This window comes from Taurulus bubalis, assembly GCF_910589615.1.
Source record: "Taurulus bubalis genome assembly, chromosome: 11".
Taxonomy (NCBI): Eukaryota; Metazoa; Chordata; class Actinopteri; order Perciformes; family Cottidae; genus Taurulus; species Taurulus bubalis.
In genome coordinates, this window is record NC_136599.1 from 19,140,568 (window position 1) to 19,160,000 (window position 19,433).

A 19,433-nucleotide genomic window follows, 5' to 3' on the forward strand; every position below is an offset into this window, starting at 1 on the left:
CAAAAGCTTATCTGTGTCATTTCAATGCCATGACGTGAAATACTGACTGATTATTTTCTGCCCAATGTTTATACATTGACTTTGAAATTTTACTTCTTCTCATTTCTGGTCCGTTGTCTTAGCATGCCATACCTTAACATTATTTTTTTCCCCCCACACATCTGTTAACTAGCTTTAACTTTAGGTACACTACTACTTTATTAATTAACCTGCATTGAGGCAAGTATTACTTACTTCTGTAAACTAGTCGGAGCAGGAGGTACAGACAAAAATATGAGCATATACAATATACAGACAGGAGCAAATGTACAGCATTTAGTCAGCTTTACTCCTGTCTGAATTTTGCTCCAATCACAAGGAATCTTAAGGAAATTAGCTAGTTTAACATTTCAATATAATATTAGAATTTGTAAATGTGGGTTGGACTGTAATAAAAGTGTAACCTGTCATAGAAGAGCTGTCAATATGCTAACCCACAATCTGCTCATATGGACCATTGAACTACTGTCATAATGTTGTCACTTATTTCTTTTTTTAAATGTAATCTAGAGCAATTTCATTTTTTTATAATGTTGTATTTATGTAAACACATTATAAACTTACTTACTTATAATCCCTCATTCTTTGGTATTTGATGTCAATTATCTTCTCCAAATTCATTTTAGTCCCCGGAGTTGATTGGCGGCTCATTCAGATCACCTAATTTGCAGGATGTGGGGATTGGCTCCGAATTAAGAATTGAGAGCAGTTTAGTGCATTTCCCCGTGTTCAATCAGAGTGAGACAACTGGGAACTGTTTCTCAGGCTTCTTCCCACTCAGCTGAACTGTCTGTCTCTGTATTTCAGATAGAAGACGGGAAGTGGGTGTATTTATACCAAAAGTCATGCTAAATTGTTCAAATGTTGTATTTTCTGACCTAAAATTCCTTCACAATTTTAAATTCTTGTGCCCTAAAAGTATCAAATTGATTTAATAATGGCTAATAATAAATGATACGATATATTTCTACACCCACTACTTGTAATGTCTTTTATTTTTGATTTTTGACAAGCTAAACTATGTTTTATGAACTATTTGAAGTACTGCACCACCCTGCCTTGTAATCGAAATGAAACATACAGCTTGTTGCACTTTAAATACAAAATGTGTTGTCAATATTTGAACTGGGTCTTTTTAAATGTAGGTCATCAACACAGTTAGAATACAGGTTCTAAGCTTTATTTCGATTTTTGTACGTTCAAAATTAGAGTTTGTGCTGCGGGTTAACTGGAGGCGACTTCAGAATCCTTCCTTCAATATGAAAGCTGTTTATGAATATGGTAATTACTGTGCACACTTTAGTGCAGTCCCTCCTTGAGGAAGTGTTGCACCTGTTTGCTTCTCTGCACAGCTGGCCAATGGCAGCGTCTTCTTTCTGCCTCTCTTCTCAGTTCTGTCTTCCTCGCTCTGTGTCAGTCCATCACTTGGCTAGGTCGTCTGTGCCTTCCAAGTCTCTTTCTGAACAGTCTGTCAGGCACGATTTTACTGACCTTTCCCTCCATCTGAATCCAGTGGCGGTGGGTGGCAATTTTTTTGGTAAGGCCATCTAATCAATTTCAGCAAACATCCCAGTATGATTCAATGCAAAAAAGGTATTGATCTGGCCCCACCACATGCACGATGCAGCAGAGACGTGCACAGGGCAGCTGAGAGGTGCATGAGCAGAGAGGACATATATTTTGCGTAGATATCCTATTTTACAAATATTATTGGGTGTATTCTTTTAATATTATATTATTATTATCATAATTATTCCCATTAATGTCCTTCACATTGTAGCAAAAAAAGTAATGCTAAAATAAGAGAAAAGACTGGCCATTTCTATATAATAATATAATATATATATAATAATATATATAATAATTTGGCTAAAAATCTTCCCACTATAATTAATTTGATCCTGTCCCGCGGGAGTGCTGCGCTTTAACAACACAACCAACGGTTTTGACACCAGTTTCCTTGGAATAGTTTGGAAACCAATTTTAGCCTTCCCAAACATTTCTGTCTCAAAACCAAACATTGAGAAACAACATGTCAAATATCCTGAACATTATTTAACTATTTCAGTTCAATAACAAACAGGGTGGTGTGCTTCAAATAGGCACAGGACCAACACACATATTAATATCATAGATTACAAAAGCAGTAAAAACTATGCTTGATTCGTGTGTGTGTGTGTGTGTGTGTGTGTGTGTGTGTGTGTGTGTGTGTGTGTGAGCATCTGAATGCAGGCGGTAATTAATTACACCCATGAAAGACAAGCCCAAAAGAAAAATACAGAGCGCAGGAAGGGGAAAACTGAGTTCTGAAAGGTCCCAGACAATATATCACCCAGCACACTGAAGGCCTGTCTGTACAAGCAACTCATTGTTTCCATAAAACTAATTCTTGACCAAATCTTTGAAGAAGTTGAAAAACTGAGTTAAACATTTAGTTCTGGGTCCACATTAGAGACGGCATAAACACAACAGACCTGTTTGATTCATTCAGGATCTTTCCTGTTTCAGCGTATTTCACTCCATAGCCATTGAGCCGCTGCTGCTGCTAATTGACAACACATTCAGAGCGCCTCACGCTCTTTCTGTCTTGCTCTGCCTCTGTCTCTGAAGATTTGTTTTGATTAGAGAGCTGCCTCTGCAAGCTTCAACTTGGATGAATGAGTGTTTGTGTGGGTTTTTTTTTAATGGGGACGAGGCACTTTGTGTGTGTGTGTGAATGCCACCGCTTTAGAAGTGAAAAAAACGTTTTCTCTTTCATCAATGAAGAAATGTTTCAACACCCCACGCCCTTTGTTAAAGGTTTCTACTGGTTTTATTTTGTAATAATTAAGATCACTCTGTCAGCTAATATGGCCCTTTTTCATATAAAAGATGTAAGATGTTACGTGCCTATAATAAAAAAACACAGATGTCTATGGTTTCTTAGAATAAGATTAGAGGTCGTCTACGATTCTGACCTGAATGGCTTTCTTACCCCAACACAAGAAGGAAAAAAAATCGCAGATGTGAGAGCAACGGTTAAGAGCCCAAACAGACCCAGACAGTAAGTGCCCATAACTTTGTTCAGTGAAGGTAGCACAAAGCAGGGCAAACTCCACTAAACCAGGGTGAAGATGTTTTAGCAGGTGGAATACCGTACCAGTGGGTGGACTTCAAAGATGGCCAATAAAATGAGCTACTCTCATCCGTTTGATAACATCAGCCCATTTCAATGAGCCAGAAGGACTGTCCTCTCTGAAGACCAATGTTCTTTTTGTAACACACAAACGTTACAGGGCACAAACATACAGCTCTCTAAATATGCTGATTTACAAAACCGAGCGAGTGACCGTCTAAAAGTTAATGGATTTTTAGTTAGGTGCCTGAAAAAAAGAGATTTGAGATTTGAGATTTGATCGTTTTTTTTCTACAAACCTAAAATAAGTTTTGAAGCTTTGATGTGTCTTAAAAAGGGCGGTTGCTAAAAACAAGTGGCAAATGAGACGACTAATGCTATCACGCCAGGCACTAGTCTGCTTTTAGCTTAGTGGTGGTGACGTGAAGTCATGTGACGCTGCTGTACTTTGTTTGCCTTGCTTGGTATGTATTGGTGCATCTGCTTGAGCAGAGCCCATCTGTTGTGGAACCAGAGGCGTCCAAGGTCCAGGAAGAAAGTTAGGGCATTTTGTCTCTCAGCGGATCTAAAACTACGGTTCACGAAATGTGCACTAAATGAATAACTAAAAATATTTAACTTCACTTAATCAAAGTCAAACTTTGCAGAGATAATTTTAACATATATTGCTATTTTATAGCGCCGATGATATGCATCATTTGAATGAGGAAATTCATGCTGGAATATTATTTCTTTTATTGATTTTCTTTTTCTTTCCTGTGTTCTATCATCAACCAATAAACCAGTAACACATATACTGCTATGTGAACCTCTTAACTAGTCTCACAAGTGTTTTCTGTATATTATACCTTTTGAAATTATTCAAATAAATGCATTTATTTTCTGTATTTAGTATGGGTATGCAGACCATTCAGACTTTTTGAGAAAAATGTCTGGGGCTCAATTGGTGTTTTAGTATATTTACTTAAGTAAAAGTATTTAGAGTGCAAAATAAAAAAATACTTTTGCAAGTGAAAGTCCTGCAAAGTTACATAGTCCTCCCAGAGATTGAGATGAAACAGCAGTGCACACAGAGACAGACGCACACAGAAACCTCAAAGCTGGCTTTAGAGCTGTGATTTACTCTCCTTTACAGCTGCTATCTCTTTTACCTATTTGGATCTAAACTAAATATTTAAACTGTAAAGTCTCAATGAATATTAATCTAAACATTCAATGGTAACAGTGCTTTGTGACTTAACTGTCTCTTTTTACCAGGCTACTTGGTTCCTCAACGTAAACCCCATTCACCGGTAGGGTCAACGCCGCGAGGTTCGCTTCATTTACATCGTCAGGAACATCTGATCTGCTCTGTTCAAAAGGAAGCCGGTATGGCGCTGTGATTTAGTAAAGCGAGCGCAATTCGAGTATTTAAAATATTTCAACTCTTGACATTGTGTGAATAAATGAAAATAAGGCTTTCAGCACCCTTCACTTCCAGTACTTCATAGATCTGCCCTGCAGCTTGGACAGACAAAGTAAATTAGACTCTGATAGCTGCCGCTTTGCAGGTATCACATGCTTGCGTTTGTGTGTGTATAGCTTTAGGGTGTTATGTCGTTTTCTACTTTGGCCAACAGAGGAAACCTATTGTGTGTTTGCCTGTGTGTATGTGAGTTGAATCAGCACTGTTTGTAGAGGTGTGTGTGTGTGTGTGTGCCTATACTAGTTGTCATTTAATCCATCCTCAGGTTGCTCTGCTCCCACCCTGCGCGTCCACTCTGCCTCTCACAGACCAATCACATTCCACATTCCTCCACCTTCCCAGGATCCCGGGGACCCAGGGTGCATGGCTGCGGGGCGTTACCATGGCGTTGGGGTGATGAGGTCACCCCCCTTTGGTACTTCAGTAATTAGATGAGAGCTGATGCGGTAAGATAGGAAGGGATAAAGAGAGAGAGAGAGAGAGAGAGAGAGAGAGAGAGAGAGAGGAGCATTTAAACATTCCATTTGTTTTTCTTTTTATTGCACACACATGTTTATGTCTATTGATTTAATATTATAATATTAATATAATGCCTGACCTCAATCCTTAAAGTTGAAACTTTAGAATACATTTTGTATTATTCAATTGAGAATAAGTTCTCATTTCCAATGACGACCTAGCCAAAAAGACAGCAACCGGAGGCAAGTCGATACAAGACAAAATAAATCACAATATTTACAATCTATAAAACAGTGTTCCTGGAAAAGCAACCTACTTCTAACTTTAAAACCAAATCCTACCCCTCAAACAGCCATTCTAGAAGTGAGAGATCCCCAAAAACATCTTCATTCCCATGGTCTTAAACTCAGATTTGTCCTCCCAAAGAGACGTACAAGAGCATCCATATGGACACTATGTCACCCACTGACTCTGGCCCAGACACACTAATTTGTTGATGCTCACTCAGTATTCCCTTGAAATGCTCAATATGTGCACCATGTGTCTCTGGGAACATCCCAAATCTCTTAATTGCATCCACGTTTCCCTCACTTGGGTCTTTTCCTCGCGTCTTAGTCCTTTCCGAGGTGCACAGAGAGACGTGCACGTGCACAAGGAAAGGAGAAGAGAAAGAGGACGTCCTTTCCTCCAAAGCGTAACGTGAAGCAACGTCTGTTTCTGATGACGGCAGCTGCTGTTCTCCGTTGGAAAAACGGCAGTTAAAGCATCTCTCCAGCTGTCAGTCAGCTTTAACAGCTGGAGAGACTTTTGAGGGAGTTTGTGTCTAAACACATGATCACTGTACTTTTACTAATAAAGATACAGTAATCATCACTGCCAGAGTAGAGATGTTTTACCTGCATTGAGTATTTCTACTGTGTTCTGTGTACTGCTTATAAGCGCAGGACTTATTTCTACCGGCAGATTGCGTTTGCCTTATTTATTCATTATTTGCGCTAGATTTTGAAATTCTGACTGTGAAGTCATTATTAATTAACCCAGAATATAAATGTGGTTTCTCTTAAAGACTGGAATCAATTTATTAGGCTCAATGTTTCGGCAGAAATTTGAAATTACATAACTCATCAAACCCACGAGACGTGACTGAATGGAAATGACGATAAATTATGTAAAAAGTGTTTCCTCTCTCCCGTTCTCGCTGACTTTAATTGTATCTATAATAAATGGTATTGAGAAGTAACAGATCAAGAGAAGACAAACATTTTAACCAGATGGTGAATCAGAAAACAAATCAAATATAAAACCTGAGTTTAATCTGTGATCCGTGTCGTCCGTAAAAACACTTTCTGGAAGGCTGCCCTCTTGCATCCTCGCTCATGGTCTTAGGTCAGAAAGTGTGTGTGTGTGTGTGTGTGTGTGTGTGTGTGTGTGTGTGTGTGTGTGTGTGTCACCCCCCCCCCCCCCCCCCCCCCCGTTCCACCCACCATCAACTCCTTTCTTCCTAACTTCACTTGCTTCTTTTGGTGCATCCCAAATCTCTTAATTGCATCCACATTCCCGCTCACTCAAATTTGCCAGCTGTAGATTGGAGGTAGAGTTGGTACTCCGAGTACGTCGGCTCTTTGCGCTGAACGACTTCCGTGAAGGCTGCTCTTGAGTGTCCTTTGGGATGACCTTTCAATTTAGGGAGAACAACTTTCAGTTCAAGCAAATCAAATAAGCAGTGGTGTATAGTAAATACTTTGTTACTGTACTTAAGTCGTTTTTTTGGATATCTGTACTTTACTTTATTATTTATATTTCTGTTAACTTTCACTTTTACCTCACTACATTTTGCAAAGAAAACTGATCCTTTGACTCCGATACATTTACCCTGAATCCTTCCTTACTCGCTACAAAATCAAATCTATCTTTAGAAAAAAAAGAATCATGAGACCAACATCGGCATTGAAATATTGGCATTCAAAAACTCCCCATCCAACCTCAGGGAACACATTGAGGTAAATTAAGATTAATCCCATGAGCCACAACGTTAATGTTTAGTTATCATAACTAGCATAAACCTGTTAAGATTTGTAGCGGTGTTTCCCACAGGATTGGAGTGGCGGGGGGGAAGGTGTCTGATCTTCTAATTTAGCTATGTTAGTGTATGTTAGGCTAACGTTCGCTAGCTATCGTAAATCAAATGAGACAATTAGTGTAGTAGACAGATCGCTAGTGAGTTGGTGAGCTGAGGAAGGGTTGGCAGTTGTGAGATTTTGTTGATTTGAGTCAGCTTAGCTATAATCATTGCAGCACTAGTTGGCTAACGTTAGCCAACTTAATGTTAGCTAGCCACCACACCATAGGATTGACAGGAGCCGCAAGAGCGCAGCATTACGATTTGAACCGCGTCGGAGTTGGATATGCATGCAAGTGTGTGTAGCAAGTGGGGCTACCTAAAGTTGTTACAACATGTCTTTCTCTCACTGTTTCAGAGAAAGCTCCTGGATGGTTCACAGACAACCCAACTCCTTGTCCTTGGTCATGGTGGCCACAGCACATGAAGCCCTATGAATAAACTTTATAATTCTCAAAATTCTGATCCTTTGCTTTTTATTTACAGCATTTTCTTGTACTTTTACTTTCAATACTTAAGTACATTTAATATCAGAAAATTACTTTTGATACTTAAGTACAGTAAATATCAGATACTTTAAGATTTTTACTCAAGTAGTATTCTAATAGGTGACTTTCACTGGAGTCATTTTCCAGTAAGGTATTTTTACTTTTACTCAAGTTTGGCTTTTGGGTAATTTATACACCACTGCAAATAAGAGACTTGGGATGCCGCATTTGCCTGTGTTCTGGGTCCACTGTCAAACTTACCGAATACCACGAGTGATGGTCCAAATTGATCACCTGTCAAGCGTCATGTAAACTAACCGTGATGTGAACATCAGCAGCCATCCGTCCACAGCCAGTAAAGAGAGATGTGAGGGTGTCAAAGGACAGACCCGTAAGATGGTCCTGGTCTAGCTCATCGTTGTGTCTGGGGTGCAGCACTGTGTTCCTTAAGACTCAATAAAGAAGAGCTATGTCACTGCCACCTTAATTTAACATGTTCTGTTGAGACTGTAGTGAAATCTTCGACAAGGTTAAGTTTGCTAGATAAGCCAATGTATGTTTCCCATATTTCGGGCCCAGTAATTACACAATTAAACGTACTATCTGAATGATGAGGAAAAATATAGTTTTGGTTTTCGCAGCTTTAACATCCTTTTTCAACCCCAATTTAAAATCCTTTTATTTAACCAGGTTAAAGTCGTGTTGTGTATGTTTTTTCCAACGGGGACATATCACGAAGAAACAATTCACTTTTCCAGTGATTGTGGGTATCTGGGGTGCATTCCAGCCCACAAGCTGTGAAACAAGACAACCCAGTATGTTTCTATGTGGGCTGCTGAGATAAAAAACAACAACATGTGATTCAATAAGCCATTCAGATTTGGCTCCCTTTCTTCTGTCATATAGGCTCATTAGATATATTGGCTCCATCTGAGTATCTCCACCCACGGCTTTAGAACTCCATTTGCAAAGGTGCACCATATTTATTTCACAAGCCGGTCAGAGCTTATTTGAGAGAAACAATCCCTGAAACGGAGGGTGAATGTACAGTTAAATTCAGACAGACGGTAGAAGCATAATGTCTTTTTTAAACATTAAAGCATGTAAACATATTCTACTAGAAACCCCACATGCAAGTATGCATCTGGGAATGATATATATCTTCTTTGACCGGTTCCTTTTTTTTACGTAAAGGAGAAGCAGTTCTACTCTGATCTTCCTCCTGATATCTGAGCTCCTCTTCCTGTCCGTGAACATTTCACCTAATGAAGATTTACTTGAGTGTTAATACACACACAGTTTAATGTCTGGAAAGATCTATATTATTATTGACTCATAATGAAAGAGCTGCGTCTGCTTCTCGTCTCATTAATCTTCTCTTCCCGATTTTCTTTGAGTGTCCTGTTCTCTCTGTACATTTATGACAGAGGTTATCACAGAGCCAACATGTGTTTCCATTTAACGGCTCCCCTTTCATGTGAGGCACACGCAAAGAACATGCAGCAGTGACCTTTTATTTATGATCCTCCATCAGCCTGTTTTCTGTCTTATCCCCACCACACACACACACACACACACACACACACACACACACACACACACACACACACACACACACACACACTTGTTGAGCGCAGACAGTCAGGATGAAGGAGAAGAGAGGCAACGAGTGTTGAAAGATATATGACCAATCCTGTCACAGGAAATCCACACATAATGTATTGTTACAAACAAATATGCACACTATTTCATGTATGGGAAATGTAAAGTGCGTGTGTGTGTGTGTGTGTGTGTGTGTGTGTGTGTGTGTGTGTGTGTGTGTGTGTGTATATAGCCCACACACCAACAATATGTATTTTTTTTATTTTTTATTTTTTGATGTGAAAATTGAAAAACTCATCTCAAATCTAAAACACATTAATGTGTGTTATGAGAATACACTATTTAGGGACATATGGTATATATACCTTGCTTACTGCCAAGGTCACTATTTATGTATTATTATTATTGTGTTTTTTTATTTAAACTGTTAGACCCAGAGAGTAATTGAATTGGATTGATGAATAATACAACAAATATTTAGTTTGATCTTTTAGGCCAAAACTGTCAAGTCTCAGTTGACAGCTGAGGTCAATACATTCCGGAGATAAAGACAGATCGATGTAGAATATATAATAATAATATAACACGTTTACTGACTCCGGGCAAAACTACAGGTTGGCCATGGGAAACGTTGAGTCAGGTGATCAGAGGGCGGGTGGAAGTTAATTCATAAGACAAATGTGTCATGGTGAGATCTTTAATGTTTACAAAAGATTTTAAAAAACAATGATGACACTTTATTTGGGGACCAAGGATATTATTAAGCCTCAAATGTGCACAGCAGTGTCATATTTATGCACATATTCTGTGCTGAGCTCGCCTGTCCGTCTTTGTTGTGACTGGGCTCAGTTCATCAAGAGATCTCTCACATGTGGCCGAGACCGATCAGTGACCCGTGTGATTGTCTCCTGGGGAGAGATGCAGCAGTCCGGCCCGGGACGGGAAACTCTTACGTCTCTGTCACTGAGGAGAGGAGTGGTGAAAGACAAATGTTGCGTGATATTCCACAACAACACAAGCTTTAATCGGCTTTGGACCAGATTGATCCCCAATGGGTACATCAGTGTTGTATCAGTGTGCTCACTGGAGAGACTGGTCCAGGACTTGTTATGTATTTGAAATCATTAAACCTTTTGAAAATTGTATGGAGGTCAAAGTTGATTGAAATCAGAACTTTTTCCAGTGATGTTTTGCTCTGAAGTTTTAATTAAATGTAATTTGTAATGTTTAAATTATACACATATACGTTATATTTGACTCCACATAAATGATTGGATAGGCCACCAGCATCGATCAGGTGTCTTCTACCCAGGCTGGAGCATGTGCCCTTCTCTCTGCTCAACGTGTCATGAAACAACGATTTGTATGATATCTTACGAAAAGTAATTTTGTTATTTTTTATGCATTTACCTACCAATGTTCAACAACATGAGCAATCAGTGTGGCTGTGCAAGCCTCTGCGGTAAAAACTACTTGGTTAGGTTGAGGGAAAAACATGGTTTGGGTTAAAATAAGTACAGAAGTGGCGTATACATAAGTAATGTGACAAATAAGTCAACGTTGACTTCTGGTTTCACACGGGACACTGACGGCGTTCTTCTGGATGAAAGTCGGGTGTTTTTAGACCCACCTGTCCACTTTGTTACTTTTTGTACTACTTCACCTGTCCTGGCTCACGGTTACATGGACACGTAACACATATTGATTACGTGGGTTATTTATTTCGTAGATTTAGCCACGAACAGTGTATGAGAAAAGCCTGCTCTACTCCAGGCAGAGATGACGTGTGTGATCGTGACATGCATTCACCCGTCGTTGATTTCAAGATGAACCCATGTCTTTGTGCAGAGTCGGGTTCCACCTCGGCCGAGTCAAAACAGAGTCAGGGCAAACCTGAGTCTGTGTCAACAGCAAAACACAAAGAGTTGGCGAATGGTTCAAAGGTGTGTGTAAAACCAAGCATGTTGTGAGTCTGAGGCAATTCTTTGAGCTTATTTGTGTTAGCCTTTGGTCGAAATACGAGTCAAGAACACAGAAAATATCAGAGACCAGACCAAAAAAATTGGGTCGGAGACAAAGAACAATCCACCACAGCTATCTGGTCTGCTGTCAAGAGTCTTGTAGCGTGCGTTCAGTTTCAGTGATCTGTCTCATCTCCCCGTGGTCAGACGTGATCCGCTTATTGACATAAGCTCAGCCATGTTTCATGGAGTCATAGTGAGGACGTGTGCATTTGTGATGACAACACTTTCCACTTGGTGTATGTTTGCGTTTCCTGCAGGTAGTTGACATCATACTTAACAATTAACATCTTCCTATGGCCACTGCCACACACACACACACACACACACACACACACACACACACACACACACACACTCTCTCTCTCTCTCTCTCTCTCTCTCTCTCTCTTTCTCTCTCTCTCTCACACACACACACTGGGTTGTGTTTATCACCCAGTAGTTGAGTACAGCCTGCAGGTAAAGAGTAATTGCTTCCAGATTTTGGGTAGGTGTGTTGATATCTGTGTCTGCTGGTCAAAAGTGCAACAAAACTTAATCAGCCTCCGTGCGTTTAATGTGCAACAACAACTTTTACACATTATACAACTCTTTTTTTTAAAAGTTTGTACTTATTTCGTTTTTGTAAAACTGCTACATTAATTAATTATTATGTTTTGCGTTATTCCCCCTCCCCTTTTCTCTTACCGCTCATCTCAAGTCTTAGTTCTGTTCCACCTCTCTCACCGTCTGCCTTTTTCATTTCTTTTTGCATGCCGTCAGTCTAAATATTGTATCGGTCTTGCTTGGTTTTATTTGTATGTTTCCTGCTTTCTGTGCAGTCTAGTCAACATTTCTTTATACATCCTTCCTTTCCTCAACCTCCATCATCTTGGTGGATGTCTGTATCCACATGATCCTAAATGAATGCCATTCCGCTCATTTGACTAAATGTGACCCGTCACCTGACCTATACCGGGTTGCTATCATGCTAATCCTTCACCCATCGAGCTACACTGAACCATAAAGTTAAATTCCCAGCCTGTCACTTCGGGAATCATATTTGACTTGACCCAGACTTTTAAGTGACCTTCGTTCCTCCTGTTAAACTGTGACCTTCGGGCCTGTGGATACGCACGTGTCAAAACAACATTTATCACCTCTGAAACGGCTGCTGTTCCCCGAACACGTCCCTCACTTCTTTTCATCCATCCCTGTTGCCTTCATCTCTTCCCTTGTGGATTTCTTTCCCCTTTTTGGATCGTTTTTTTCTTGTCTTTACCTCTATTTTTGTCTTGCGCTCCCCTTATGTTAATCTCTCACCTTTACCTCAAACTGCTATGACAAATCTTGTGATTATTATGTCAGTGTATTGGTCTTGTGTATTTTCACTTTTCTGATTAAAGTAAGTCAACATTTTTCTGTTCATAAAATCTGTTTCCTACTCTCTATATGAGGTCTGTACTCATTGTCACACCAACATCTATTGGCTACCTGAGGGAATCTGTCGTATTGCATTGAACTGATGATGGCTGAAAGGAACTGTTGGACAGAAACTCAAACTTCATTCACAGAAAATTCAGCCGTCCTTCATTCTGTATCGTACCTCTTCATTTTCTTATCATCTCTCCTCCCTCTGCTCAACAAACCGCTTCTTCTTTCAATTCCACCATTTTTATTTCCTTCTCTCTGCAATAAATCCTCCATCCTCTTCTGATTTGGTTCACGGTCCCTCCAATCTTCCCCTCTTCTGCTGTGGAAAGATGGATGATGGGGTGATAAATCAGAAGAAGTGAAGCGGTTTGGAAGAATAGTGTTGAGGGTCAGCACCTTGGGAACCCTCCTCTCCATTACTCCCATTGGGACCCACAGATTCAATACACCACCGACAGTCCTCTGTCCCCGTCTCTTTTTTTCTGTCGTTTCATCTGCTTCACTATTTATCCTTTTTCTCTCCTCAACTGATTTTATATTTCCAGTTAAAGACCACTTTCTTGGAAATGAGTGAGTTGACTAAATTCTAAAGGATAGGTTAAAGATTTTGCTCAGGCTCAGTTCATTCCAGCAAGAGAAGACCAAAACCAGCTTGTGTCAAGCACAACATTTCACGAGCAGAACATGAAGGTATTGTAAAAGTTCCTGTGAAGCACTTCAATGGATGAGTACAAACATCAACCCAACTTTTAGTGTGGATTCATTTTCACTAATTTTACAAGATGTAGCTTTTGTACGTCTCAACTGCATTTAATCAACCCTGTCTCCTAAAAATTACGTTCCCCCAGAACTAATACGCATTCCCAATTACGTTTGATCAGAAACGAATCTCCTCCCTGATTATGAATGTGTTCAGAACATTTCTGACCACATCCAAACATATTTACTGTACTGGTCTTACAAAAATGTTGTAATAAGTCAAACACAACGTACTGTTACAGTAAATATGTGTGGATGTGGTCAGAAATGTTCTGAACATATTCATATCAGTTAGTATTTTGAAAACCGGATGTTGGGTCCCGTGACTTCTTCCGCCCGTTTGAATATTTTTTCGCGTCAGATTCTGCACTTGATGTGACCACAGAGATCCGAGTGTCTGCTGATGATCGCAGTGGTTTACTGCACTAGATGGAGTTTATCACACACTTTGGGCTGCATTCACAAACAACCCGACTCAGAGAAGACCGGAGCCGGCGCGAAGGAGGCTGTTACCGACGGCCTGACGGCGACGCCAAGCGTCTGAAGACCGAGCCCCGAGCCTCCCGGTGCGGCCGGTGCTCCGGTGCGGCCGGTCCCCCCGGTGCTCGCCTCCCGGTGCGACCGACTCTCGGGCTCCCGGTGCGACCGGCGCCCGGCCCGGGCCGGCCGGCTTTCACTGGCCGGCTGTCACTGGCCTCACCCCGCCCCTCTTTTCTTTTTTCTCGGCAGAGTTTAAAAATTAAAATATGCTTAAATAAAGCAAGAAAACAATAACACAAACACACGATAATAAACGTATTTGTAATACGTCTAACACAAACATAAAAACAAAAATACGTGTATAATCAACATACTTGTTTAATCAACATATACGTGTATAATCAACGTGTAATACGTCAAACACAAACATAATCAGGGAGGAGATACGTTTCTGATCAAACGTATTTGGGAATGCGTATTAGTTCTGGGGAACGTAATTTTTAGGAGACAGGGTTGATTTAATCAGTGTCAAAATAGTTTTAGGAAAACAGTTATTCATCAGTGACAAAATAATTTCTCGATTTGCTTTGAACTGATTACAAAGAAGAAACATGTTAAAAGAAAGTAACATTACAGAAGCAGCATCGTTATACTTTTGTATCTTCTGATCTGTTTTTTCTGATCGCTCGCTGTGATAAAACAGCTGACGCGTTGCAACACAGCAAACCAATGCATGGGACAGGAAAATGGAGTAAATGACCTGTACAATAAACAACCATGACAAAGTCACTGTCTCCAGGCAGAACTATTTTAGTGCAATAAAGGCGAGCTATGACCTGAGCCTGCACTTAACCTTGCCCCCTACATGCTTGGAACATTTGTTTTAATTATTTGCAGTGTAGCATTATTTCTATAATGTTTCTGACGATAAATATCTTTCCCTGTGTGGCTTGATTATTGTACAGTGACTACTCCTACTACCAAACTTTATCATAAAAATGCCATGAGACAAGTTTGAATCTTGACATGCTAAGACATTGAAAGCAGTGCAGAGTCTCAAAGGGGAACATCATGACAAATGCTTGCAGTTATTTAAATGGTGGTGAACAATAACTGAACTTACTGAGAAAATAAATTAAGACATATTCATATCATTGATCCAATAAATACTGGCCATATAACATATATTACAGCAGTGTAATGACTCACAATACAAAATACAATGTGAACAGTTCAGGAAAGATGCAGAGATTTAAATCAGAGTTGACCGGCACAAAACCCTCTGGAAACAAAAGAAATATTGAGCAGCAGCAGGTCCATATGTCCAACATAAGTTTTCTGACTCTTGGGGCGTAAATCAGCAAAAAAAATCACTGGTATGCAGGACTAAAATCCCACAAACCTTTTTTCCAAATTCCCCCGCAGGACAGACTGACATGCCCAGGGAAGGATTATCTTGTTTCTGAAAGTGAGATTAATGTTCAAACATACACTGCAAATCACTCCCACTCACCGCCCGACATCCCTGCAGGCTTAATGCAGCAGTGGGTGCTGGAGACGGTTTGCTTATAACGGAGACTGTGTGTGTGTGTGTGTGTGTGTGTGTGTGTGTGTGTGTGTGTGTGTGTGTGCGTGTGTGTGTGTGTGTGTGTGTGTGTGTCTGTGTGTCTGTGTGTCTGGAGTGCACAATACAGTACATGCATGCGAGGTAAAGGTGCAGGAGTGACTCGAGTATTTTCATTTATGTCTAAAGCGAGAGAAAACATACAGAGTCCAATTTTTCTACGATGGAAAGATTACAGTGAATCGCCTTTCTGTTTTTGTGGAAAATCCGAACCCCAATAGAATCTACCGGGCTTACAAAGAGAGCTGTGAGACGACCCTGCTCCTCTGGTACACAAATAAACACTCGGGGCTATTTCTGCCCTTCTGCAATGCTGTGTGTGTATATACATTCTGGAAAGGGTTTAAAGGCAAATACCAGCTGAACTTACAAAGGCAGATACCAGCTTTGAAATGTGTTATTCCTGTGTCTTTGCGACGTTCAGCCTCTGTGAACATGAAGAACTGACTTCCAAAGCCACAAGCCAGAGGAGAGGAGCGGAAAAAGTCACTAAGATGTATAACCTGCTGGAGCTGCTCTGCTAATGCTAAATGGGAGACTGACTGTGGGAAAGGCTTGTCTAAACGTTACATTCAGTGGGGCGTCTGACCACAGCTGTACTTTCATTTTGGAGACCGATCCACAGAGAATCATCCTGTTGTCGGTCAGAGTCGCGTCCTTCCTAATTAATGAGTTCAGTGGGAGAATCTAGGCATTGTATATTGGGGGTGACCGTGGCGTAGTGGTGAGCAGGGTCGTCCTCCGATCGGTGGCTCGATCCCTGGCTCCGCCAGCCCATGTCGATGTGTCCTTGAGCAAGACACCTAACCCTAAATTTCTCCCGTAGCTGTGCCTACGGTGTATGAATGTTAGATAGTCCTGATGTGGCACCTTGCATGGTAGCTCCTCTCATCAGTAGGTGAATGATTCCTATGTAAAATGTCTTTGAGTTTTCAGAAAAGCTCTATATAAAATCAAAGTATTATAAACACGAGTGAGCTAGTGAACTATTGTATTTTATTCTCTATGCAGCAGCGCGTCAGAATCAGATGAGATATTATGTGGAGTATAGCAGATAGACACTTCTTACTCTTGTTCATACATTGGGAGATACAAACAAAAATGAATGAAAAAAGAGATTTTTCACTGTGTATAATTAAAATGTGATACATCCCTATCCCCTGTAGGACACAGGCTAAATGCATGTTTCATCAAGGTAGATTGAATGTATCAAAATTAAATTCCCCGAACATGACCCGTAGCTGCCGGGTTTGGGCAGACATTGTAATTCCCTGTCAATGCCAGGCAGTGCGTAATGCTCAGTGTCCCTGGATGTGAAAGTAGTCTTTTAGCTGGATTTTCCCTTTAAAGTCCAGCCATGGGAAACTGTACTGTGACAACGGACTCCCCGCTGAGCAGACCAAATCAGAGAGCTCTGTTTCAACGATAGCATGTGTGTGTGTGTGTGTGTGTGTGTTTTGCTGTGTGTGTGTGTATACCTCTCCGTTAGTGTGAGTGTACAATTCCCTCACATAGACAGGACTCTGGTCTGGATCATTTTTAACATGCATTCCTGCTGTGATCTTTGTATCGGCTGCAGGTTCGTATGAGAATTCGGGATGAGAATCGGTTTGGATCATCTGAGGCTACTGTGATATTCAATCTTCGTGTGTGTGTGTGTGTGTGTGTGTGTGTGTGTGTGTGTGTGTGTGTGTAGGCTTGATGGATTGCCTCTTTGGCAGAGAGATTTGTCACTCAGCAGGGGAGTGCACGGTTAAAACAGACACACTGAACAAAGTTGGGTTCAGTTCTGGAGGTGATGACAGAAAGAGAGGGGAATGAAGAGTGTGCTACAGGTTATGATGGGACCCTCAGGATGAGTGCATGTGTTTGTAACATGTCATGAAAGGTTGGATGTCTGCAAATGTATTTACAAAAAAAGTGAATGCTCAGTTTTGCATATGAGAATACTGAACGTGTGTGTGTGTGTGTGTGTGTGTGTGTGTGTGTGTGTGTGTGTGTGTATAGCTTGTAATGTGTAGTGACAGTAGCGCATGGTAGATTGAAGGGGGTATAATTTGTGCTGTCACACTGCTGGACAAGTAAGGACTCTCCTTCATTGGCAAAGATGACAATGGACACACACACACAAACATGGATGCGCTAGACTCTTCTAGAGCCACATCGAGACTTGTTTGAATGAGGTGAATAAAATGGAGCCTTTCATTTAGGAAAACCCATGTATTTATCACAGAAGTTTCACTTCTAGATTTAAAAGTGAAGCCAATGCAGAAGGACCTTAAACTTGCATTCTTAGTAAAAAAGGCCATCAGTCTATGAGAAAATGACTACTTCTCACTTGATTTATTTCCTCTATAAACATTGAAAACATGAGCCTAGTTTTAAGTCTTCAATACAGCGTGATGTTCATTTAGTAAATTATGAAACTGCTTAGAGTAAAACAGACGTAAGTTGTGGCGACCTTGTGATTGACAGGTCGCTACCACACCGTTGTCTGGGAGTTGTCCTTGTTTTTGTCGAACAGTTAATCGTAACATTTTGTCAAAATATCTTTTACAGTGTTCGGTTGTACTCCACCATGTAGTGTCACTTCTGGTTGCAAAAAACAAGATGGCGACTGACAAAATGCTGAAGTTGAGGCTTCAGAACCTCAATTATAGTTTATAGCCTTATATATATGGCATCACTGCTATTGTTCTCCATAACATAAAAACATTCACTTTTTTCGTTGTATCAGATTTAAATATGGTGAAGTTATTGTACGAGGAGCCAATGGTGGTGAAGATGGCGACATCATGTCACAAAACAACAGGGGGTGTGGATTATTATTTCTGATAGCTCTTCATCTTATATTTGTCCTTGAACGATCTTGGTGACCACTGTCATAAAATAATAGTATATTCTTATACACTCTTCTAGATGGTTTATATATCCACACCATTAATTGGTGGTGCACATCTCCAAAGTTTGGATGTAACTTTATAAATGCTGATAAATATCAAAACGGATAAATTGGCTTCTCCATTGTGACTTACTATACACCAGACTTGGTATAGATAATTCTGATAAAGCAGTGTAAATCATCCAAAACCATAAAAATAAAACTGCTCAATGTGGAAAATAAGGATGATCTTCAGCAAATGCTGCAGAAATCCTTTACCAGCATGAATTAGTGTGTCCGTGTGTATGTTTGTGTGGGATTGCACTTCTAGTGTGTTTGATTATCTTGCTTTAAAGGTGGGGATTACCCCGCTGACCCCAAAGTGAAGACACATCCATTATGGACAACACACACACACACACGCACGCATGCATGCACACGCACACGCACAAACACACACACACACACACACACACACACACAGGTTTCCACAAGGTTTATATAGTGTCGACCTGTGGTTTGACTCTGAAGTCAATCCAATGGTATAAACACACTTAAATCATCACATGATCTAATCACGAAGGGAGAGAGAGAGAGAGAGAGAGAGAGAGAGAGAGAGAGAGAGAGAGAGAGAGAGAGAGAGAGCATGCATGGTCTTATCATCACTTTGGCAGCCCAGAGGAATTTTATAACGGAGAGATCTGGGAGAGAAGGAAGTAAGGGGGTTAAGGAGGTTTAGAAGAGAGGGTTCCAAGAAGTGGAGAGAGGTTTAAGCAACATGTGTGTTGAGAGGAGAGAAGGAAATGAAGCTGGGGGATCATGGACAGAGGGGGATTGGGATGTAGTTTGGGCTGCTATAAACATCCAAATTGAAGAACAGGGACAAAGACCTAAACTCAGCTCCATCTATTCATCTTTAGGCTGATGTTCCCCTTCATGACCTGAATTCATAGCTTGTCACAGTAACG